This window comes from Callospermophilus lateralis, chromosome 3 (genome assembly GCF_048772815.1).
Source record: "Callospermophilus lateralis isolate mCalLat2 chromosome 3, mCalLat2.hap1, whole genome shotgun sequence".
Taxonomy (NCBI): domain Eukaryota; kingdom Metazoa; phylum Chordata; class Mammalia; order Rodentia; family Sciuridae; genus Callospermophilus; species Callospermophilus lateralis.
In genome coordinates, this window is record NC_135307.1 from 198,600,595 (window position 1) to 198,624,234 (window position 23,640).

Consider the following 23,640-nt stretch of genomic DNA (forward strand, 5'->3'; position numbering starts at 1 on the left):
AGCTGTTAGCTGGACTATTATTTAGAAACACCTCAGATTATTTTCTCCTCAAGAGTGAATAGTATTAAACTACTTTGGAAAACTTCTTCACTATTTTTTTGTATGTTTAACCTTATTTATTAATACTATGTAAAGATGAGCATGGTTAATACAACTTAAGCATTTACAGAATACTATTTGTATCCAATATTGACATATTAAATCAAAGCATCCCAGAGAACTCAGTATCAGGTTATAAAGAAGCTTTATTTAGCTTGGTGTGGTGGCACATGCCTGTAATTTCAGCGACTCAGAAGGCTGAGGCGGGAGGATTGCAAGTTCAAAGCCAGCCTCAGAGATTTAGCAAGGCTCTGATCAACTTATCAAGACCTTATCTCAAAAGTTAAAAAAAAATGGTGGAGGGGAGTTGGGGATATGGCTTGGCAGTTAACTGCCCCTGAATTCAATCCCTAGTATCAAAAAAGAAAACAAAAACAGCTTTATTTATCACTCTATTAACAAATGCTTTAGTAATTAAGTAGTATATTAAGGCCCTAGATCAAGTTTCATATAAAAGGACTATTACTGTTCACTTAGTGAGAAAAATTCATTTTCATGCTATGTCTTAGGAGGCTGAAGGCACCTTACAGACACAAAATGGGTAAATAAAAAACTGCTTTTTTCCTTGTCAGGTTTCATTTTTTTACTGGAACAAGATTTGGGGATGGAGTACTGAATTTGGTAGGGGTTAACATATTTATACTTTATTAAAATTTAAAAATTCTTGAACAAAATGAGGCATATAATTTTACTCTATAGCACAAATCTTCGCTAAACTAAAAATAATGCTTCAAACAAAAATTTCTAGATACATCAACGACCAATAAGTTTCAAACAAAATGTAGTTATCAAAATATTTAACTGTCCTTTATCAAGCTTCAACAAATACATTCAGTTTTCACTGTCTGAGCAAATCAATTTAAGTTTCTTCATAGTCCTCCATCTGTCTTTTAACATGACACTTGTTTGGTTGTTGAATTTATAATGTGATAGTATTTTAGACCAGTCTCCCTCTCCATACTTCCTCACACCAGATCTCAAATTCTTGTCTTCTTCCCAAAGCCATGCCTGTTTTTTCCTAGGTCGCTGTTTTTTAGGAGTTTTGGGTTGTTTGTTTGAAACATATACTCTCTTGCTTTCAGTGACTCTTCTGTTTTCTTCTTTTTTTTACTCTCTCCTCTTTCTATTAAAGTCTTGCTGCCAGCTGCCATGTTTCAATTTGGATATGAAGAGATTCTTGTGAGACCTTTTTATTTATCCAAATTGACTTCAGTTTCCATTTCAATATCATTACCATTAAGTTCATCTTGAGAAGTTATTTTTCTCGATTTTTCACTTTCCACTACTTTTGCTGCTGCCTTCATTAGAAAAGTTGATGATTTTTCATTAAGCACATAATTCACATAACTCTTAATTTTCTTCATCATGTGGTTGTAGCTGAAGCATTGAAAAACAGAATGGATTGTATTTTTCTGAGAGATTCTCATAAGCAATTTCCTTTCTAAAGGCGTGACAGAATTTGCGTCAAATATTCTTTCAAAGACTTCTTCTGCTTCCTTGAAACTGCCATTTTCCATGCAAACAGCTATGGCCTGAATTTTAATTAAATTCTCTATTTCTTCATGAAGTTTGTCATGTTCTTTTTCAATTGAAGCCAGATCATCAGGGCTGATTCCAAGGGTGTAATTCGCTCATCATTTTCAAACTGTGCCTCAAGGGATCTTCCTGCTGCAATTCTGGTCAGAAACTGACATATATACAGTTTTCAGTTGATAAGTTGTAAGACTGGACCATCCGTGAATCATGGCCTCGGCGCTGTCGCGGGTCGGGGGAGTCCTCCCAGCAGCCGCCTCCCCTCCTCCTCCTCAGGGGCCCGCAGCTGCGTCGGACACTGCGTCAGTTCCTGGTTCTCAAACTGTTGTTGGTCCTCCCCGGCCCCCTCCCCCCCCCCCCAGGACTCAGCATCCTCCCGGTCATTACAGCCCCGCGGGCTCGGAGCCGCTGAGGAAGCGGCCCCTTCTCACTCTTTAAGAAAGTATTAGTTATCTCAGGGAGATAAGTGATCCCTGTTGTGGGATGGAAGGTGTGTGAACACCCGTGGAGATGTTAGAAATTGGTTTCTTTCTGATGGAATTTTCTTTATGTTTCTCTACAAAAACAATGGAAATTGAAAAGTTAATTTGTTTGATCAACTAGTGCAAAAGGACCACAAAACCCCCCAGGGAAATTCAGTAAACATTGGGTTGGGTGGTTGGGGTCATTAATTCTCAGGACAGATGCATCTGTGTTCACTGGGTGGTGGCTGATTCTGCAGAGGGTATAGCTGAGCCTATGAAAGTCCCTGAGAATATTGTGTTTGTTTCAGTTAGTTGACTTTTTTTGTTGTTGTTTTTATTTTGTTGTTTTGGTTTTTTTTGATCAGAGTTACATGGACAGAAAATGAGAATATAATGCAATGTTTCCACATGCCTATCTACCATAGTTTTTGTTATTATTTACTTCTGAATCACTGTGATATTTGTCACAATTATTGAATCAATATAATAATATTGATATTGATATATCACTATTAATTAAACTCCTTGTTGCATGTTGCATAACTATATAAGTATTCACAAAATCTTAATATGTTGAGTATCCACCAACATGGTTGCTGATAGAGTATGTTAACCAACCCAATGATCCTCTTCTTCGGATGTTTGATCTTTCCATTTTCCCTGAATCTCTAGCAACATTTAATATTTTCATGGTCTGTTTTGTATTTTTCCTGGAGTCATGTAGTTGAAGTCACCGCAATGTGGTGTTTTAGACAAGCTGTCTCCATTAGTAATATGTTTATATACTACATGTTTATGAGCTTATTACTTTTTTATTGTTGTGCTTAATCCTGTCCCTCTTCCCCAGAACTGAGGCAAAAGCCTAAAAGGGAAATGCTAGGGAAATGAACTGACCAGGATTCCCATGGTGCACCTTATTGTGAGGATGTCTATGGCTACTCAATTGGTGGGCAACTTACTGCTCACTCTTGTAACTGCCTACACCCCATGAGACCTCTGTCCTTAGTGACTAGAATGGCAATAGCTTCCTAAGGCCCAGACCACCAAGACATCACATCCCGGATCCCCCTGGGCAGCCAGCCAACCTCTGTTGCTGTTATTGTTGTGCTTTTTCAGTCTCAGCATTTCTACAGTAAGCTTGTTTCTAGGATTTTTCAGCTTTTTCTGTCCTTTCACTGTGCCTTTTGCTGCCTGTTTGGTCTGAGCAGACATCTGAAATTTTTCTTAACAAACCATGCTGAGAAACAGGATAGGAAGTCAGAGTTTGTCTTCTGCAGGAATGGCCATTTATTGTAACTGATGTTAGTTTTCTTTTCTTTTTCATTTGATATTTTTAGATATACATGAGAGTAGAATGTATTTTAACATATTAAACATATATGGAGTATGACTTCCCATTCTTGAGGTTGAACATGATGTGGAGTTTCACTGGCAACATGGAAAAGTCCCATTTCCTCTTCTCATCTTCCCTATCTCTATTCATTTGCATTTGTTTGATCGGTGGGCTTCTATCTCTCTATCCCCTTGCTAGTTACTTTTAAAAATTCTGCTCTTGCTAGTGATTTGACAACCTCAATGAGCCTGGAGGTAAGATGTCTTTTTATAGCATAAAATATTGGATGGTATCTCAAAACCAAAAAAATCATGAAGGTCAAAGCAAAATGGTAGAGCTTCAGACCTGAGAGAAATTCACCCCAAACTCCTGGGGTTCTTCAAGGAAAACAAAGCCCCCCCCTCCAAAGTGGTAAAGTAGTACCTTCCTGTGTTCCTCTACGGTGAACAGTGTAGCTAGAAGGTTTTTTCCCCAGTCTCTTTCTGTGGCAGCAAAAACTCTGATGATTCCACTTATTTATTTATTTATTTATCTCAAGGGGTTGAGGGGGAATTTTAAATTATCCTCAGCAAGTGATATCACCAAAAAATAAAGTACACAAATATCAGGAATTATTTCAGCTTAAGTAAATTAATTTTTTTTCTATTAAATATAAAACAAGATTTAAACCAAATTAGGTGTGTGTTTTAGATACAATTTTGATAAGTTTCCTTTGGCTCAACTGAGTCTCCCACCTCAGCCTCCTGGGAACCTGGGACTACAGTTATGTGCCATTACGCCCACCTAACCAAAGGTATAGTTAGCAAGTGACACAAGACTAAATACATCCTGTTAGGCAATTTTGTGTCACTATAACAAATAATTGAGATAATCAACTTATGGAGATGCAAGGTTCCTTTTGGTTCACAGTTTTGGAGGTTTCAGTTCATCTTTGGTTGATCATGTTGTTTTGAGGTTGTAAAGAGGGACCAAATTATGGCAGGAGTGTGTAATGGAACAAAATTTCAGAGTGACAGAGAGGAAGGGACTGGGCTTTCACAATTCCACTAGGATATGCTCCAAATAACCTACTAATCTTCTATCTATCTATCTATCTATTTTCTTCTGTGGTACTAGGAATAAAACTCAGGCCCTTGCACATTATAGGCAAGTGCCCTCCCACATAGCCATGTCCTTAGCTCCTAGGTCTCACCTCTTACATGTTTCCCTACCTCTCAATATCTCCATCATGGAGACCAGGCCTTGACCACACAGATCTTTGGGGTCAATGAATATTCAAACCATAAACAGCCTCTTTATAACCTTAGCCAAAGACACCAAAGAGGAAACAAAATACAGATTGTTTTTGCAGGATAGCCAAAGCGGGCTCTACCACATGTTACAGAATTACAGGAAATATATTGAGTAATACCCACAAGTTGTAGGAATATATTTGGTAGTTCACAATAGCATATATATGCAACAGAACTCTGTGAGAAGGGAAGCACATATTATTTGCAAATGTACAAATAATATAAAATGTTGCCACTTACAGAGCCACATTGAAAAATTTTAAAATAATTTATAATTTTTTTTCCAGCAAGAAGAAAAGTTTACCACAAATATCTTTTCACATTTTGTATAAGTTGATTAAACTACTTGGCTGTGGTGTATAGCTTGCTTCTCATGGCAGAGCAATCCAACCCTGTGGCTACTAGGTGGTACCATCCTGTGGGATTAGGTTTCTCAGGAGCTGACATCATGCTTCCCTTTGCTGCTCATGTCGGTAATAAACCTGTGGAATACATTTAGGCTTATTGTATTCTCCGTGGAAGTGGGAAAGTTTCAGTTGTAATCTTTGTTTTACTTTCTGCCACCATATTGCAGCTTGGGTACTGTTTGACAGTCACTAATATACAATGGCAGATAATTGTGAATATAATCATGTGGTGATGTGATTTGTAGCAAAGATTTTTTAAAATTATATCTTTATTTTTCTGTGGTGCTGAGGATCAAACACAGTGCCTCTATAACAATGAGCTATACCCCATCCCTGCAGTCACAATTTTATGCACCTGGCATGCCACTTACTGGCATCTTAAATACTTTTCCATTTCCACTGATAATCAGATAAAAACTAGTTAATAATATATGACAGGGGCTGTAATTGCTTCAATCATCTTGCCTTACTGTTATATACCTTCTCTTTCCCTCCATAATAGTAAAATTTCAAAAATACTGATGTCTCCATAATATAATATAACCCCACACCAATGACACCATACTAGTGGGATTTGGTGAACACAGCATATCAGAAGTGCTGTAAATGCCTTAGGAAGATTCCGTGATATACATCCCATAAAAGTTCAGGGATATTGTCAGTCTTGATGCACCTTATGAGATTTTGGAGGTAGTATTTTTTTATTTTAGGACATGTAGTGTTGATCCATTACTAAGTGATTATTAAGGCTGCAAGTTGGGGATGGAAGTGAGACATGGGGTGGTATGGCTTTTTATTGGAAAACTGAGATATATTTTACCTACTGGAATCTACTCTCTAAGTCACTTTTAATTTTTGTAAAATGGCATTGCCTGTGAATGTTGAGCTCAACTCTTTCTTGGCCCTTTGTGTGAGGTTCACACAATCTCTATGTGCAAAGATGTGATCTGTACTTCCATATACATTACTAATAGTCTCAGGCCATCCCTCCAAATATCCCTATCACTCATGATAAATGATGTCCCTTCATTCCTACACATTTCTTTATGACATTCACAATATTAATTTGGGTGTCTGTGTATGTGTGTGTTTGCACATGCATGCACTGTGAACGGAACTCATGTCCTTGCACATGCTTGACAAGTGCTCTACCACTGAGTTACTTCCCTAACTGTGAACGGAACTCATGTCCTTGCACATGCTTGACAAGTGCTCTACCACTGAGTTACTTCCCTAACCCACCAGATTAATATTTTACATTTACTTGTGTAAATGCTTTAATAATGTCGGGCACTCTCTTAGTCTGCAGACTTTATGATGCCAGTTACTTGAGTCTGTTTTGCTCCCAAATTTATTCTTGAAAGTCCCACTCAGGAGTTAGCACACATTATGGGCTCAAGAATGTCTCTCTGGATAAATACATTCATAAATGAAAAATATGAAAGAATAAAATAATGGCTATCTAGAATGAATAGGAAAGAAATACAGGGTAACAGATGAGTTATCAAGCTTTTCAAACTGCAGAAACACAGATCAAACCACAAGACCCAGAGCAAATCCAGAGTCTGGTGATATGGCTCAGAGCTTCTTGGGCACAAATGAGGAGCTTAGAGCTAAAGGCAGAGGTTAGATTGTAATACTGGAGTCAGAAAATCAGAGAATTTCTCCCCCACCTTGTGACTCATGAAATAACTAGGACATGGTCATATTGTTATCAGATAATATTGTTGCAAATACCTGAAATCACAGTGACTTGGGAGGCTGAGGCAGGAGAATTAAAAATTTATGGTCAGCTACAGCAACTTAACAAGACCCTAAGCAATTTACTGAGACACTGTCTCAAAATAATAATTAAAATTTAAAAAAAACCTGTGGATGTGGCTCAGTGGTAGAATACCAATAGGTTCAATCCCTGGTTAAAAAAAATTAAGAATGTTATGTGGGATTATTCAAATGAGAATATTAGTATCTTTTCAAACAGAATTTTGTGGAATCAAGAAAAATGAATAATAAACCAAGTGTAGTAAAACTCTCAGTCTGAATTCCAATTGTAATTTGAATTCAGTGTATTTCTCCTTAGATTGCTTGTTAGTTTTCCTACAAAGAAAGCCTAGAAATAAATGTAAACCTAATAGTAATGGTATTTGTCAGCTCTTTCACTGTTGCAAATACCTGAGATAATTGACTTAGAAAGAAAAACGTTTACTGTGGCTCATAGTTTTGGAGATTTCCATCAATGATCAATTGACCATTTTGCTTTTGAACCCATAACAGGGCAGCACATTATGACAAGAGTTGTCAGAGTACATTTGTTCATCTCAATGCCTGGAAGCAAAAGAGAAAAGACTGGACCCCTGATAATCTTTTTTAGAGCATACTCTCAAGTGATGCAAAGGCCTTCTGGTAGACCCCATATTTCATAGGGCCACATTGGGAACCAAGCTCTTAGCATATGGGCCTTTGGGGGACACCTAAGATCCCAACTAGAGCAGTAGTGAATTTTCCTAGCACTATGATCTCAAAAAAAAAAACATTTTATTAAATGGTAAGTCTTCTTGGAGACATGAATTACTTTCAGTATGTGGTAGGAAATGTAGGAGATTCATCTGGAATCTCTTATTGAAGGAAGTGTAGATACTGTGCTGTCAAACACTACAAGTATTGAGTCAAAACACTCAGGAGTCAAATAAATAGACTTCTGTTTCTCAAAAATAGGACAGTTTTAATTTTGTTGTGAATAACTACAATATGTAGGAATTTATTGAAACACATCAAATATGGTTAAACCTATAAGTTCATAATGATACAAAAAAATAGATGCTACTCTGTAAACAAAGTGATACGTAAAACCAGAACTGCCCTGTCATCAGGAATTTGGGATGTATGGATACCATTTTGAAGGATATATCAACCAGTTATAATGTGTGTTTTTTATTTGAATTAGATTTTATATATGTATTCAACACATACACATTCATATAGTCATTGGGAAGTGAGAATATGAACATTTGATACTTGATATATCTAATATTATTTTAGGTGTGATGAAATATCTATCTATCTATCTATATATGTATCTATCTATCTATCTATATATATATGTATCTCTATATCTCTATAGCTATATTTATATCTCTCTCTATATATATGTATGTATAATACTAGGTGTTAAACCCACAGTTTCACAAATGCTTTGCAAATGCTCTACCATGGGACTATATATCCAAAGCCTTAAATTATTTTTTTCTTTAATTTTGAAGTTGTTCAGTCTAATCTTGAACTCGCGATCCTCTAGCTAGCTCACATATCTGGGATTGTAAACTGCACTACCAGGGAAGTTCCTACAGGTGATAGGAACATACTGACCTTTTACTGATGAAATGAAATTAATGACATTTGTTTCAACATATGATGAGAAGAGTAATGGGTATAGAAGAAAAAAATTTCATGTTATCCAAAGTAGAGTAATGAGTATGTATCTGATATCATATTGTCCTTTGCTTGGAGCCATTAGCCAAGTAGGTATGACAATTTCCTTGCCAGCATAACCCCATGTTGTTTAGTGGAAGGTGACCTTGCTCAAGGACCAGGGCGGATCCGTGTTTAGGGTGTTCCCGGTTTAGGAAGATTATTCCTGCAGGGAATAGGGCGTATCCTGCTGCCTGAGTTCCTCTTGAGTTCTTAGGGATTCAGACAGTATTCTTGGGAGACAGAAGCCCAGTGGAGGTGTGGATTTGGGCAGAGAACGTGGATTTCCCCAGAACGTGATTGTAGACAGCTGGTGTGAGTTCGGGAATAAAGAATTACTGTTTGGATCTACAAAGCTGTGAGTGGCTCATGATTTGTGCCCAGCCAGACTGCAGCATCTGGTGGCTCGTACGCGGAATGCCTGAAGCTTGGGGGTAAGTGAAATTGCTCGCCCCTGAGGGAAGGCGAGAGAATGGGTGACCATTTCAAAAAACAATGTGTTCTTCTTTTGATTTATTTTGTTTTTGTTTCAAGCTGCCTATCCCTAGAAGTTTCTCAGGCAAACTGGAAAAAAATGGTTGACTAAAGGTTTGAAGTTTGTCGGCCCTGAGGAAGAGAAAATTGATACAACGATTTTTTTATTCCGTTTTTGTTTCATTCAGTTTCAGTTTTGTTTTGTGTTATCTTATTGGGTTGTGTTATCTTTATAATAGATTAAAACAAACTGAAAAGATGTTAAGTAAATTGTTAGAGGTTCAGAACATGGAGAAAGACATTTTAGATCAAGCAAAAGAGAAGGTCTCTCGAGCTAGTCAGACAGAGGAAGAAAATTTAAAGGAAAAGGGGTTGTTAGGAAAAAGGCCACAACAGGAGGCTGTTACTAACTCCGTTTTATCACAAGAGGGCGTAATTCAACCAACAGCCCCACCGATAGAGACAGCTGAGTGGCCCTCAAACCCCGTAGTTGATAAATGGGATCCTGAGACAGGACCTCAAAGATTAGCATGCCCTGTACTTGAACAGGTAGGAGGGCAGCGAATTCACCGTGCTTTAGATTTTAAAACAGTGAAGCAGTTAATGGAGGCTGTAACAACCTATGGTCCCCAAGCTCCCTTCACGGTAAGCATGGTCGAGTCCATTACTAACTTAGACATGATGCCAGCAGACTGGGCTAGTATGTGTAAATCTGTGCTAAATGGAGGACAATATTTGTTATGGAAGGTTGCCAATGAGGAATTTTGCACGGAGACAGCTAGGCGAAATGCAGCAGCCGGTTACCCTCAAAGAAATCTAGATATGTTGTTAGGAAAAGGACCTTATGAGGGTCAGCGGCAACAAAGTGAGTATGATCCTGCTATATATGCACAACTTGCTGCAGATGCAGTTAGGGCATGGAAGACTTTACAAGGACACGGAGATTTACAAGGTCAGCTATCTAAGGTAATACAGAGAGCTAATGAACCTTACGCTGACTTTGTAGATAGGCTAATTCAAAGGGCTGCCAAAATTTTGGGGGATACAGAACAAGCAATGCCATTAATAAAACAACTGGCTTATGACCAAGCAAATCGTTGCTGCAGAGAGGTTATTAGACCTTGGAGACATGAAGATTTAAACACATATATTAAATTATGTAGAGATATTAATGAACAAGGGCAAGTCTTGGCAGCTGCAGTACAACAGGCTTTAGATGCCAGGCCAAAAACATGCTATAGTTGTGAACAAACAGGACATTTTAAAAGGAATTGCCCCATAGGAGGAGGGTTTAACAAAACTAGGTATCAAAGAAATAGAATACAGGGTATTTGTCCACGATGCCATAGAAGGAGACATTGGGCTAATGAATGCCATTCTCAAACCACCATAGAGGGTACTCCCTTATCAAAAAACGGACAAGGACCAGGTATTTACCCACAATATCGTGGAGAAAGGCATCAGGCTCCATTGCCAAAAAATGGACAGGGGGGCCCAATGCTCCGGGGCCCACAACCACAAATATACGGGGCACTGGAGGACCCAGCAACCCCATCAGGGTAGTGCCCAGGACACATTGTCCTTAAATCCCTCATCAGACAAACCCAAGGGAGCGCAGGGTTGGACATCTGCGCCTCTGCCAGAGCAGTACTAACTCCAGAGATGGGAGTTTAAATCATTCCCACAGGAATAAAAGGACCTCTTCCCCAAGGGACAGTAGGCTTATTATTGGGAAGTAGTTCATCTACAATAAAAGGACTTATGATAAGTCCTAGGGTAATTGATCCCGATTATGTAGGTGAAATAAAAATTATAGCTAGTTCTCCAAGAGGTATATCAGTAATTTCACCTGGAGATAGAATAGCACAGTTGTTAATAATACCCAGCCTACATAATAAATTTCCTAGTCATAGTGTAGAAAGAGGTTCCAGGGGATTAGGCTCCACAGGTGTAGATTGGGCTATGCTGTTTTTAAATTTCAATTCTCGCCCAATGCTAAAACTAAATATTCAAGGACACGACTTTAATGGGCTACTGGACACAGGTGCTGACCTTAGCATCATATCTAGTCAAGAATGGCCAAAACATTGGCCATTACAACAAGCCACTCAAACGCTTTGAGGCCTAGGAGTGGCAACTAATCCCCATAGAAGTTCAATGGTATTAGATTGGAAGGATCCTGAAGGATGTGAAGGAACTATACAGCCATATGTATTGGATCATCTTCCTATAAATTTATGGGGACGAGATGTCCTAGATCAATTAGGTTTGACATTAACAAATAACATCAATCCTAATGCGCCCACTACTAGGGCTAGACAAGGTTTTAAAAAAGAAAAAAGATTAGGAAAACAAGGACAAGGTATAGCAGCACCAATTCAAATAGATCAAGGAACAGACAGACATGGGTTGGATTTTCAGAAAGGGCCACTGAGACAATCAAAATTATTTGGAAATCAGAAAGACCAGTGTGGGTTCCTCAGTGGCCCCTGACTAAAGAAAAGATACAAGTAGCCCATGATCTGGTCAAACAACAATTAGCGGAAGGACATATACAACCTTCCATATCTCCCCATAATACTCCCATTTTTGTCATCAAAAAGAAATCTGGTAAATGGAGATTATTGCAAGATTTAAGAGCCATTAATAATGAGATTGTTATTATGGGACCTGCTCAATCGGGGATTCCTCAATTGTCTGCTTTGCCAAAAACCTGGCATGTTTTAGCTATAGATATTAAAGATTGGTTTTTTTCAATTCCAATTCATCCCAAGGATAGTCCACGTTTTGCATTTACTATCCCTGCATTAAATCATGAAGGTCCTGATCAGAGATATGAATGGAAAATACTCCCTCAAGGGATGGCTAACAGTCCAACTATGTGTCAAATATATGTTAACAAAGCAATCCAGCCACTTAGAAATCAAAATCCTGAACTACAAATATTTCACTATATGGATGATGTATTATTAGCACATAAAGATAAAAACATATTGCTAGAATGTTATGCCACACTTACAAACTTATTAAAAAATTATAATCTAGAGATAGCAATAGATAAAGTACAATTAAATTTTCCAATTAATTATTTAAGAGTTCTATTATCCTCAACCATGGTCCGTCCACCAAAAATTCAAATACGAGTAGATCAACTCAAATCACTTAATGACTTTCAAAAGTTGTTGGGAGACATAAATTGGATAAGACCTTATCTAGGCATACCAACAGGAGAGTTGGGACCTTTATTTGATATTCTAAAAGGTCCATCAGATCCAAACTCATCTCGCATGTTAACTCCTAAAGCAAGAAAGGCATTAAAAATTATTGAGACATATATGGAAAATATGCATTTGGATAGAATTGATATAAGTTTGCCTTTATTATTTATTGTACTACAAAAAAATATTCCTACAGGAGTATTTTGGCAAGAAGGTCCATTATTGTGGATACATTTAGCTTATTCTCCTAACACTATTCTTACTAGGTATCCTGAGGCTGTAGGACAATTAATACTCAAATGAATAAAAGCAGCAAAGGGAGTGTTTAGAATTTCTCCCAGTAAAATTATTACTCCATATACTATGGATCAAATTGATGAGTTAGCTAATGAGTTAAATACTTGGGCAATAATCATGTGCAAATCTAATATTTCATTTCATGACCACTTACCATCTAATCCTTTGTTGTCTTTTTGGTCTAAGCATCCTGTAGTTTTTTCAAAAAATGACAAGAAAAACCCCTATCATGAATGCTCCAAATATATTCACTGATGGGTCAAATAATGGTACAGCAGCAGTAGTTACCCCTGAGCAAACTTTTACATTTTTAGTACCCAAACAATCAGCTCAAAGGGTAGAGCTTAATGCAGTTTTACAAGCCTTTTTGATGTTTAAAGATTCTGTATTTAATTTATTTTCTGATAGTATGTAGTTAATGCTATAGTATCTCTTGAAGATGCTGGTAGGATTTCCCCTTCTTCTACTGTTTTCTCTTTGTTTTCCACTATACAAAGTCTAATCTGGGACAGAAAAGATCCATTCTTTATAGGACATATTAGGGCACATACAGGATTGCCTGGAGCCCTTAGTTTGGGCAATGATTTAGCAGATAAAACTACACATGACATACATATTTTCTCTATACTAGAAGAAGCTACAAATTTTCATAAAAGATTCCATGTTATGCTAATACTTTACAAAAGCGCTTTAAAATAACTAAGGAACAAGCCAGACATATAATAAAACAATGTCAAAATTGTGTGACCATTTTGCCACAAGTTAATCTTGGAGTCAATCCTAGAGGACTGATACCTAACCATATTTGGCAGATGGATGTCACACACTTGCCAGAATTTGGAAAATTAAAATATTTACATGTTACAGTTGATACTTCTTCCAGATTTTTGATGGGCTTCCTTCATGCCGGAGAAAAAACTAAAGATGTTATAGCTCATTGCTTACAAAATTTTGCCACTGTGGGCGTTCCTAAACAGCTAAAAACTGATAATGGTCCTGGTTATACTTCTACCTCTTTTAAACAATTTTGCTCATCATTTGGCATTACTCATATAACAGGAATCCCATACAATCCACAGGGACAAGGCATAGTTGAAAGAGCTCATCAAACTAATAAAATGTACTTATTAAAGCAAAAAGATGGAATTGGAAAGGGGTATATATCCCCCAAAGATAAACTTAAAATAACCCTTTTTACTCTAAACTTTTTAAATTTGGATTCATCAGGACTTAGTGCTGTGGAAAGATATATGTATCCAAAAAATGTATATAAGCCTAAGGTACTTTGGGAGGATATTCTAACAGGACAATGGAAAGGTCCTGACCCAGTGATTGTCTGGAGTCGGGGCTCTGTTTGTGTTTTTCCACAGGGAGAACAGCAACCGATTTGGATTCCAGAAAGACTAACTAAAGCAATTTCTACAGATCAAAAAGAAGATGATTTGACTCAAATCCATAACAGCTGATATCCAGAGCTCCAGTTTGGCAATTCTTACATCTGCGACATTGATTAACCAGGGTGCTTTTTTCAATATCTATTTTATTATTTCATTTTTCCACATCATAGGGTTCTATTTTTATTTTTGAGCTCATACAAGCCTAGATTAATGTTTTTCTGATCAGTTTTATTTTTTGACTGTGGAGTTTTTAAACATTGCAATGGAGATTTCACCTAGGTAAAGCTACAAGGCCTTTATTATTGTCTTATGTGTTGTACTCTTGTGTTTTGTGTTGTATGTCTGTGTGTGCGTATGTCCATATTTCATATATGAGGAGCGCTCATGAAAAATGGATCCAAATTGTTATTTTTTTTATTCACGTGATTTAAATGGCTTAATTTAAATTAGGTAAACAGCTGTTAAGGATTGTTTTTAAAGGTGGTTAACAGATCTGTTTGATTACTAATTTAAATCAGGTAAACAGCTGTTAAGGATTGTTTTTAAAGGAAGTTAACAGATCTGTTTGTTACTTTCACCTTTCTTTTTCATTATATTTAATAATTCTTTTCAGGATAATGTCTCTTTAGCATCATTGCCAGAATTCATCCCAGTGCCGGTGAAGACAAAGATAAAACCAAACTACAGCTTCTATGATAGTTATCACAGTAAACTGTATAAACTGATGCATCAATGAATATAACTTAATCAAGGAGTCAACTTACTTTGGGAGGAAACGGACTTTGGGAGGAGACGGACATATTGATAGATTCCTCCGCTTTGAACTGCTTGCAGAACTTGCCTGGACTATGTAACTGTCTTTTGGTGCAGCGAATTGTGGTAATGCTGGCATATCTTTGCTGATGGTGTCACCAGTGATGCAATTTTTCCAAAGGAGCTGTCAATTGGCTTGGTGTCATGGCATTTCTGTATCCTCCTCCCTTCTGCTAGTGATGGTCTAAAATTTGGGGGCCAATGGCTATATGCTGGACCAGTAGTCAGTGACGGGTATGATCCAATTGCAGTGGTATCAACCTAAGACAGGAGGCTGACACCTAAAGGTCAGTTTTCCGATGACGGGTAAGAACCATATGTTGAATTGGACAACCTACCAGGCACGGTCCTTAAGCCACATTAACCTCACTCCCCCACTGGCACCAAGGTCAAATTTGGGGGCCAACAGAGGTGAAGCAAAGAACCTCACCCCCCCACTGGTGCATAGACCTATCCACAAGTATGGCTATATGCTGGACCGGTAGTCAGTGATGGGTATGATCCAGTTGCAGTGGTATCAACCTAAGACAGGAGGCTGATGCCTAAAGGTCAGTTTTCCGATGACGGGTAAGAACCATATGTTGAACTGGACAACCTACCAGGCACGGTCCTTAAGCCACATTACTTGTTGTTTAATTAATCAGAAGGGGGGAGATGCTGGGAGCCATTAGCCAAGTAGGTATGACAATTTCCTTGCCAGCGTACCCCCATGTTGCTTAGTGGAAGGTGACCTTGCTCAAGGACCAGGGCGGATCCGTGTTTAGGGTGTTCCTGGTTTAGGAAGATTATTCCTGCCGGGAATAGGGCGTATCCTGCTGCCTGAGTTCCTCTTGAGTTCTTAGGGATTCAGACAGTATTCTTGGGAGACAGAAGCCCAGTGGAGGTGTGGATTTGGGCAGAGAACGTGGATTTCCCCAGAACATGTTTGTAGACGGCCGGTGTGAGTTCGGGTATAAAGAATTGCTGTTTGAATCTACAAAGCTGTGAGTGGCTCGTGATTTGTGCCCAGCCAGACTGCGGCAGTCCTTTCTGTTTTTGTTTATATTTCAATTTTTTTTGTATAACAAAATGTTAAAGAATCAGAATAAATATATAACATACATGGAAAAAATACAAATTTCAAACTGGAAGAAAATATTTATAGCTCTAATGTCTTACAAATGATTAGTACAAAATATATAATGGACTCCTAGTACCAAAATGACAAAGAGCCAAATTGGAAAATGAGCAAAAGACAAGGGACTAGTCAAAGAAAAGGAAACAAATTCTTTTTATGCATTGTACATAAAAGTACATAAAGAGCCTATAAAAGCCCATAATACATATATTCCCTCAGTTCCTGGAATCCAGTATTACCAAGCACACGTTGAGATGGTGATCTAGAGAACATTAGTGGCTCTAAAGTTCCACGTTTGTTTTTTTTCTAAAATAGAGTTGGTATCCCCTGCAATTGAGTAGACCTCAGTGTTTTCATTGTGTGTTTGAGGTAAAATTCTTATAATAGTGACCATTTTAAAAGTGCACTTCAGTAATATTTACAATGTTACAAAAGCCTTTTTCTTGTTCTAGATCTTTTATTCAACACAAAATTAATGTGTCCATTAAGTAACCATTGTCTCTCATGTTCTCCGGGCCATGACAACCACCACTTCCTCTCTATGGAATTATATATTCTGAATATTTGACATGACCATAAATATACCATATGTGATTTTTTGTACATCTGATTTTGTTTACTTAGCTAAATATTTTTTAAAATATATCCATATTTTAGCTTCAATCAACATTTTATTCCTTTTGGTGGAGTGGCAGAGTAGTATTCTGCTATACAGAAAACCATATTTTGTTAACCATTTATCTAATGATGAATATTTGGGTTGTTTTCACAATTTTGCTAGCACAAATGATGCTACTATGAACATTCATGTACAAATGTTTGAATATGTGTTTTCAATTCATGTGGATATATAGCTATGAGTGTAACTGGTAGGTTATATTGAAGCATACAATGTACCTCACCAAATGGACCCCCATCATATTTGTAACATATAATTTCCCTAGGTGACAAATCCTCCCCCATAATTTTTGCTTTTTTTCTTGTCCAAAAGACTTTTACACAGGTTATCATAAAAACATTTGCAAAGGGCATTGTGGTTTGTAGTTTCCTCTTTTATTGAAAATGCCAAATTTGCAGAAAATGAAAATCTTGTAAAACCTTTGTCTAATCTAGAAATATGAAACAGAAAGCACTTTTTATGTAATTCTTCAAACCTTTCCTTCCTCCCACTGGGTATAAAGTTCAAAGAATTTCCAGACTCATGGTCCAAAAAGTTTTAGGCAATAGTAAATCTGGACAACTGCAACTAATAAACTGGCTTCCAACCAAACCCTCAGGTGTCAAACTGTTCTGCATAATTTGGAAACCTGGATGGGACAGTGGAGGTGAAGTCTGGCTTCTCTGGGACATTGAAGGATATTTCTTCTTGGTGTACCACAGGCTACTCTTTGCTGGTATGTGTAGTGACTCACCCAGTGCCCCACAATGACTTCTATGAAGCACAACAGAAACCATGTGGTGCAGAAATATAAAATATTGAATTTGGAGCACTGCCCAACTGAACTGGTAGGACTCAAGTCCATTAATTGTGTCCTACCTGACTTTACCTTAGAGTTCTAAGCAGGTGGAAGAAAGACTTGATCCACCTCTAAGTGTCTCTGAGTAATCTCCAAAAAAAATTAGAGCTAAAAATGACCTAGGGAGTTACCCAAGTATTTTCTCTTCTAGTACAATGAGCAGAAGAAAAAGCATGACTCCTTTCTTGGTTTTGAAATTTTTGGAATTGAGAAAATATAGACATTTTGTTTTGATCATGTCTGTGTGAACATGTATGAAAGTGCATGAATGAGACAGACCAAAGAAGGGTTCTAACCCAACGAAAGAGCTGAAGTGAGTTTTAAGTGACAGTCCATGATTCTATGGTACATCATACAGTCTAAGATAAAATTCCACTGACCAACATCTAGGTGAAAGTTCTTGGGGGGCTTTATACAAATGCACAAGGCTAAGAGGATTCTACATTACCAAGAGGGGAACAGGAGAAGATGAATAAAGACAGTCTTATCCTAAGCATGTGACACTGATGGAGGGTGGGCCATGGGAGGCACACTGAGGAAATTGAGTTTTTTAAAATGTATGTTAGAAAACTTAAGAGAGATTTTAATGGTAACTATGGGGTGAAACTAACTTCACAAGAATCATATGCTCTCTGCCAATTACAATGGTGAAGCCTTGATGTGGGATGGCCACCAGGAAGATCTTTAGACAAAAAGTGTCATTGGTTAGGTCCTTTTTGTAGTTTTGAGAACCCCTGGACACCCAGACCAATTTCTTTATATTGATTGCTGATAAGAGATAGTACAGAAAGATGCCCCTTTGTTGAGTCCAAGTTGACGTTAGCTTTCACTTTAGTGGCCTCTAAGACCCAACCAAAGTGAATTAAGCAGAGAAAATCCTGTCAAAGAAAAGAAACCAGTTTTTCCCTGTAGGCCAGAAAAAAAGCCTATCACCTTCTGTGTCACCCTACCCAACATGGCCAAGACCACTGACAGCCAGCAGATGGTGGCCCTCAGGATCAGCTGCTCCTTCCTCCCAGATGTCATCAGCACCAGAGTCTTCCAAAGAGCCAAAGACCCTTCCACCTCCGACCCCCAAGACCAAGACAGGAATTTGTTCCAAGATGAGAGCCATTACCCTACTGAGAGTTCTCCAGGTGCCCTATGAGAGACTTGAGAACCTGTTATAACAACAAGGTGGGAAATATCCAATGGGAACAATACATTGTTGTGTGCCGACTTTTAACCACCACTGACCTCTTGAACTGGAAAAATCATACTTCCTCCTACAGGGAGAAAACCCAGGCTGTGACTGATCTGATGTGATACATGTTCCAGACCCACTAACCCACATGGGTTGATGGAGGAATGTAGAAAAATGACAAAAACAGCTTGAAAATTACTAGAGAAACATGCTCCATATACCAAACTACTGGGCCTTTTCCCAGGCCCAGTTCCCCAACACAGACCCAGGGTTGGACTCCCAACCAAAAGGAAGACCTCCTAAAGACCAAGAGATATCAAGAGGCCCTTGTATGTAGCCTAAAAGAAAGAGGAAGGAGAGCCTTAAACATGAAGAAGATATCAAGAGTACGCCAAAAGCTGCTCTAAAGCCCCAGCTATGAATGACTACGCCAGATCTTCCAATTCTTCACTTTCTTCGATCCTAAAGCACCAGAAAACAAGACGGAACAAGCCAAGGGAACACTGACCTAAAACTAGAAAAACTTTGCTGGACTTTGCTGGAATGAATGCCAGTTATCTACTTGAGGTGGCCACCACATTTTTCCTCAACAGAAACCAAGAGGCTCAGTTAGAGGCAAAACCAAAAAATGAAGAAGAGAATGGATCATCTTCTTGCAGCTGCCCTTGCCACAAACACATAAGTCTCCCAAAGGCTGTTGCCACCAGGACAAAATCAAAACAAATATCAAAATTGGGGCCAGATGCAGGGCCAAAGGAATAACTGTATGGAAGGACCACCTTATCCAGGGACAAGTCTGAGACTAAGTCAATATGTCTACTGCCACCAAGATGACCACTGGAAGTATGAATGCCCCCAACTGAAGTCCAGTTGGCCTAAACAAGGCTGCCCCAGAGCTTCAAAAACTTACCAGCCATCTTCAGAACTGTGCTGGCTTCTGATTTCACAGCCTTTCCTACAGAATGATGTGGATGCTGGCCTCTTATGTGGATACACATTGCTCCAATATATAGATATCCACCGTTGGCTAGAGCAAACTGAAAAGACTGCATGAAGGGGACACAGTTGGTTTTCACTCTTCTATGTAAAACTGACTACAAAGTCTCAAAAAAGCCCACTGTGTCAACAAAAAGTCAAGCTTCTCAGAAATGTCTAAGAATCTCAATTTATATCTTGTATAATTGTTATTTTCCTTGTTTTTTGTTTACTTTTTCCACCCTACTACATTTATTAGATGGAGTTTTGAGTTTACAGTTTGTTTATTTTTGGTACAGTGAGTTGAACTGATGCAGTCTACAATTAAGCTTGATCCCCTAGCCTTTTTTAGTTTTTTTAAATTTAGGGCCTCACTAAGTTGCTTTTTTTTGGCCTCAAAGTTACCATCAAGTTACCATAGAGTTCCAAGCATTGTGACTGCAAATGACACACATAAGACTAAATAATGACTAAATGTTTGACTATAATATTTTTTAACAAAGAGTACAATATTAACAGTTTTAGACAAAAGGACAATCTACCTGTAATAGGACTTCAGTGAAACTATTGTCAAAAAATATAATGCACAAAGGAAGAATCTAATCTTAGAATAAAGATGTGAGATAAAAAAACACAAAGAAAGTGAAGAATTCATAAGCATGAAAATGAAGACCTTGACATAAATATAATACAAAATTATCCAGAAGGTTCTTTCTAGCCCAATAGTTGCTTTGTTATGACAGAATATTTCCAAACTAATTGTAAGGAAAATTAATAAAGGAGACATAGAGACAAGATGCAGAGGCAGGAAAAATGTAGCTGCTTGTCCAAGTGGCCATGTTTATTTATACCAATAGGTTACATTAGTCATTAGTACCATAACTACATTACTGTTTAGAGTATCAGTAAAGTTGCTTATTCTGAAGTTACATTCACAGTTGCAATATGCAATATCAGGAGCTTTGTGCAGCTATTTAGAAAATCCATTGACTAAAGTTATATTAAGCAGGCACATCCAGGAACACTGAAGCTTGGTGAAACATTGTAGTTATCTAGCAAGCAAGTTCCTTTATTCCCAGGAGTTATGTGCCTAAGATCAAGGTCAATTCTGATAAGATTCACAGAGCTTCCTTGTGAAGGACATTGCTACAGTGGCCAGGCATCCCATGTCTTTACACAAAAGTTTCCCAGCATCCAAGCATTCTGCATCTTTGCACAGAAACTTCCTAGCCACCAAACATGCCACAATCACAAGTTTATCAGAGACCCCAATCCCAATCACAGAGCCCTACAACTAATAATATATTTCAAAGATCAAAATTTGCAAAGTAGGTAGAATTGTTCTAATTAGAGTTAATTAGTGAATTAATTGTTCTAATTAGAGTTAATTAGTCTAATGCTTTAGGTGACTTTTCTCACAAACTGATGTTTCTTACCCCTCATAGTTTAAATCTTTTTTTTTTTTTTTTGAGTGTCAACACTAATTATCACAAAAGAACTGACTGTGGCATAGCCAGTGGCCACAAGCATCTGGAGACACACGAGGACGGGGTCATTTCTCCATGTCATGTCTCTGGCCAGTGAAAGCATGACGTCCACAGAGTACAGGACGGCAAAGCAGCAGGTCAGCTTCAGCATAGTGTGAGTGGCCTCTTGTTCTGGGGAGCTGCTTGGGAGAACCTGAAACTATAAAGAGACATGGACCACTCTTTATTTCTGTACAAGAAAATCACCATGTATCCACTTGAAAAAACCATGAGGCACACAAAGAAGATATCTCTACCTACAATCAGGGTGAACAAGTGTCCTTTATGGATGTAACTAATGGGCAGAAAGAACAGTGCTCAGTGATGAAGAGATGACCAGGCTGGGTCTTATTTGTTGTGGTCACAGAACAAAAAAAAATGGTTGCTGTAGGTGGACAAGGTGAGGACCCACAAAACGAGGAATCACCCTAGGATGGGATTTTTGGATTTAAATGTAAAGTTGGCCTTCCCAGAACCACTGGGTCGATGGTGACTTCCTGAAGCATCTCCAGGGTGCAGGTGGTACAAATGGAGCATCCCCTCATTAGCTGTTACAGGAAGATAAGTACCTTGCATTTGAAGTCACTTGGAATATCCTGCATTTCCCAAATGTTTGTCACTGTAATAAGTCCTTTGTGGAGGAGCATGAGGATGTTTGTTGGAGCAAAGTGGGTAATGGGGAGGTCAGTGAGCTTGGGCTTGGTACCTATAAGGACAGCAAAGTCTGGAGGCAAAAATAGAAAAGTGTTTGCTGAGATCTCAATGCCAGCCTGGGGAATAAAAGATCTTTTTTTACATCAATATCATTGACACATTGATTCATATTCATGTGGATGTTGAAGCAAATAAGGTTTCTGGAAAGAAAAAGTAGGAGCATTTTATAGCTGTAGCATTTCTATTGAGATGTTTTTAGTCATGTAACCCTTTACAATCTCTAGAATCATCATTTCACCAAAATAATTCTATGGTTCTTATTCCACATTTAAATTTCAAACCAAGAGCTAGGAGTGCAACACAGTGGTAGAGTGCTGCCTATCCTTCATGAAACACTGGGTTCCACTGCTAGCCTTGAGAAAATAAGCCATCAAGATTTTTTTAAAAATTTCAATGCATGATTCACTTTTGAGTCTGAGGTATTGTTTTTTAAATATCTCCTGTTCACCACATGAAAATGTGCATATCATGCCCTTCTCTGTGAGCTTGTAATACCTACTATTCATTCTTTGATGCCATAATAAATTACCTTATTTATGTTCATGAGGATGTGGGGGAAAAGGTACACTCATACATTGCTGGTGGGACTGCAAATTGGTGCAGCCAATACGGAAAGCAGTATGGAGATTCTTTGGAAATCTGAGAATGGAGCAACCATTTGACCCAGTTATCCCTCTTCTCAGTCTATACCCCAAAGACTTAAAAACAGCATACTACAGGGACACAGCCACATCAATGTTTATAGAATCACAATTCACAATAGCTAAACTGTGGAGCCAAAATAGATGTCCTTCGGTGGATAAATGGTTAAAAAAAAATGTGGCATATATACACAATGGAATTTTACTCAGCAATAAAAGAGAATAAAATCATGGCATTTTCAGGTAAATGGATGGCATTGGAGAAGATTATGCTAAGTTAGCCAATCAAAAAAAAATGCCAAATGTTTTTTCTGATATAGAGGCTGACTCATAGTGGGGAAGGGAGGGGGAGCATGGGAGGAATTGATGAATTCTAGATAGGGCAGGGGGTGGGAGGGAAAGGGATGGGGCAGGGAATTAGCAAGGATGATGGAATGTAATAGACATCATTATCCAAAATACATGTATTATGGTTTTCACTCTGCACCTTTGTGTCCATACCCCAAAATACATGTGTAAAGACACAAATTAATGTGAATATACTATGTGTATAACCAGAGATATGAAAAACTGTGCTATATATGTGTAATAAGAATTGTAATTTATTCAGCTGTCATTTTTTAAATCAAAAAACAAGAAAAGAAAATAAATAAGTTACCTTATTTAATGGAGAAATTTTGCTTACTTTCTTTGTCTTCCCTGCAGATTTCATAAAGATAGAGATATCATCTTATTTTTCTTTGGATCTGCAGTACACTCAGCATTATTGTTAGATAAAAATTGTTTCAAAAGTCTGTTCATGTCAATTTTACATCAGTTCAAACAGAAGTCTTCCAGGTAAAATATCCTAATAAACATATCTTCAGGGTTTATTTATAAAGCTGCAGAATGTCACAGGATTAAGTACTATTCTAGACACATGCAGCATTGAACAGAGGTCAGCATTGTCAGCTCAGTTAACTGCTTTTGAATGAGTTAACATAATGAGAATAAACATTATTAGAATGAGCTAGGAAAATATAAAAAGCATTTAGAAAGTGTTGACCCACTGAAGTAATTTTTTAAAAATTTAAATCTACACAAATAATTCTCACTTATAACATTTTATTTTAAAATGCTGAGAGACTGGTATTTTCTGAAAGAAAATCAAATGGTTTTTATCACTTATGATA

The 23,640-nt window shown here is 37.8% G+C and overlaps 1 pseudogene; it reads right to left on the reverse strand.

The window, feature by feature from the left end:
• Positions 1–980: 980 nt before the first annotated feature.
• LOC143394952 (telomeric repeat-binding factor 1 pseudogene) lies at positions 981–18,543 on the reverse strand (annotated as a pseudogene).
• Between the last annotated feature and the right edge of the window lie 5,097 nt (positions 18,544–23,640).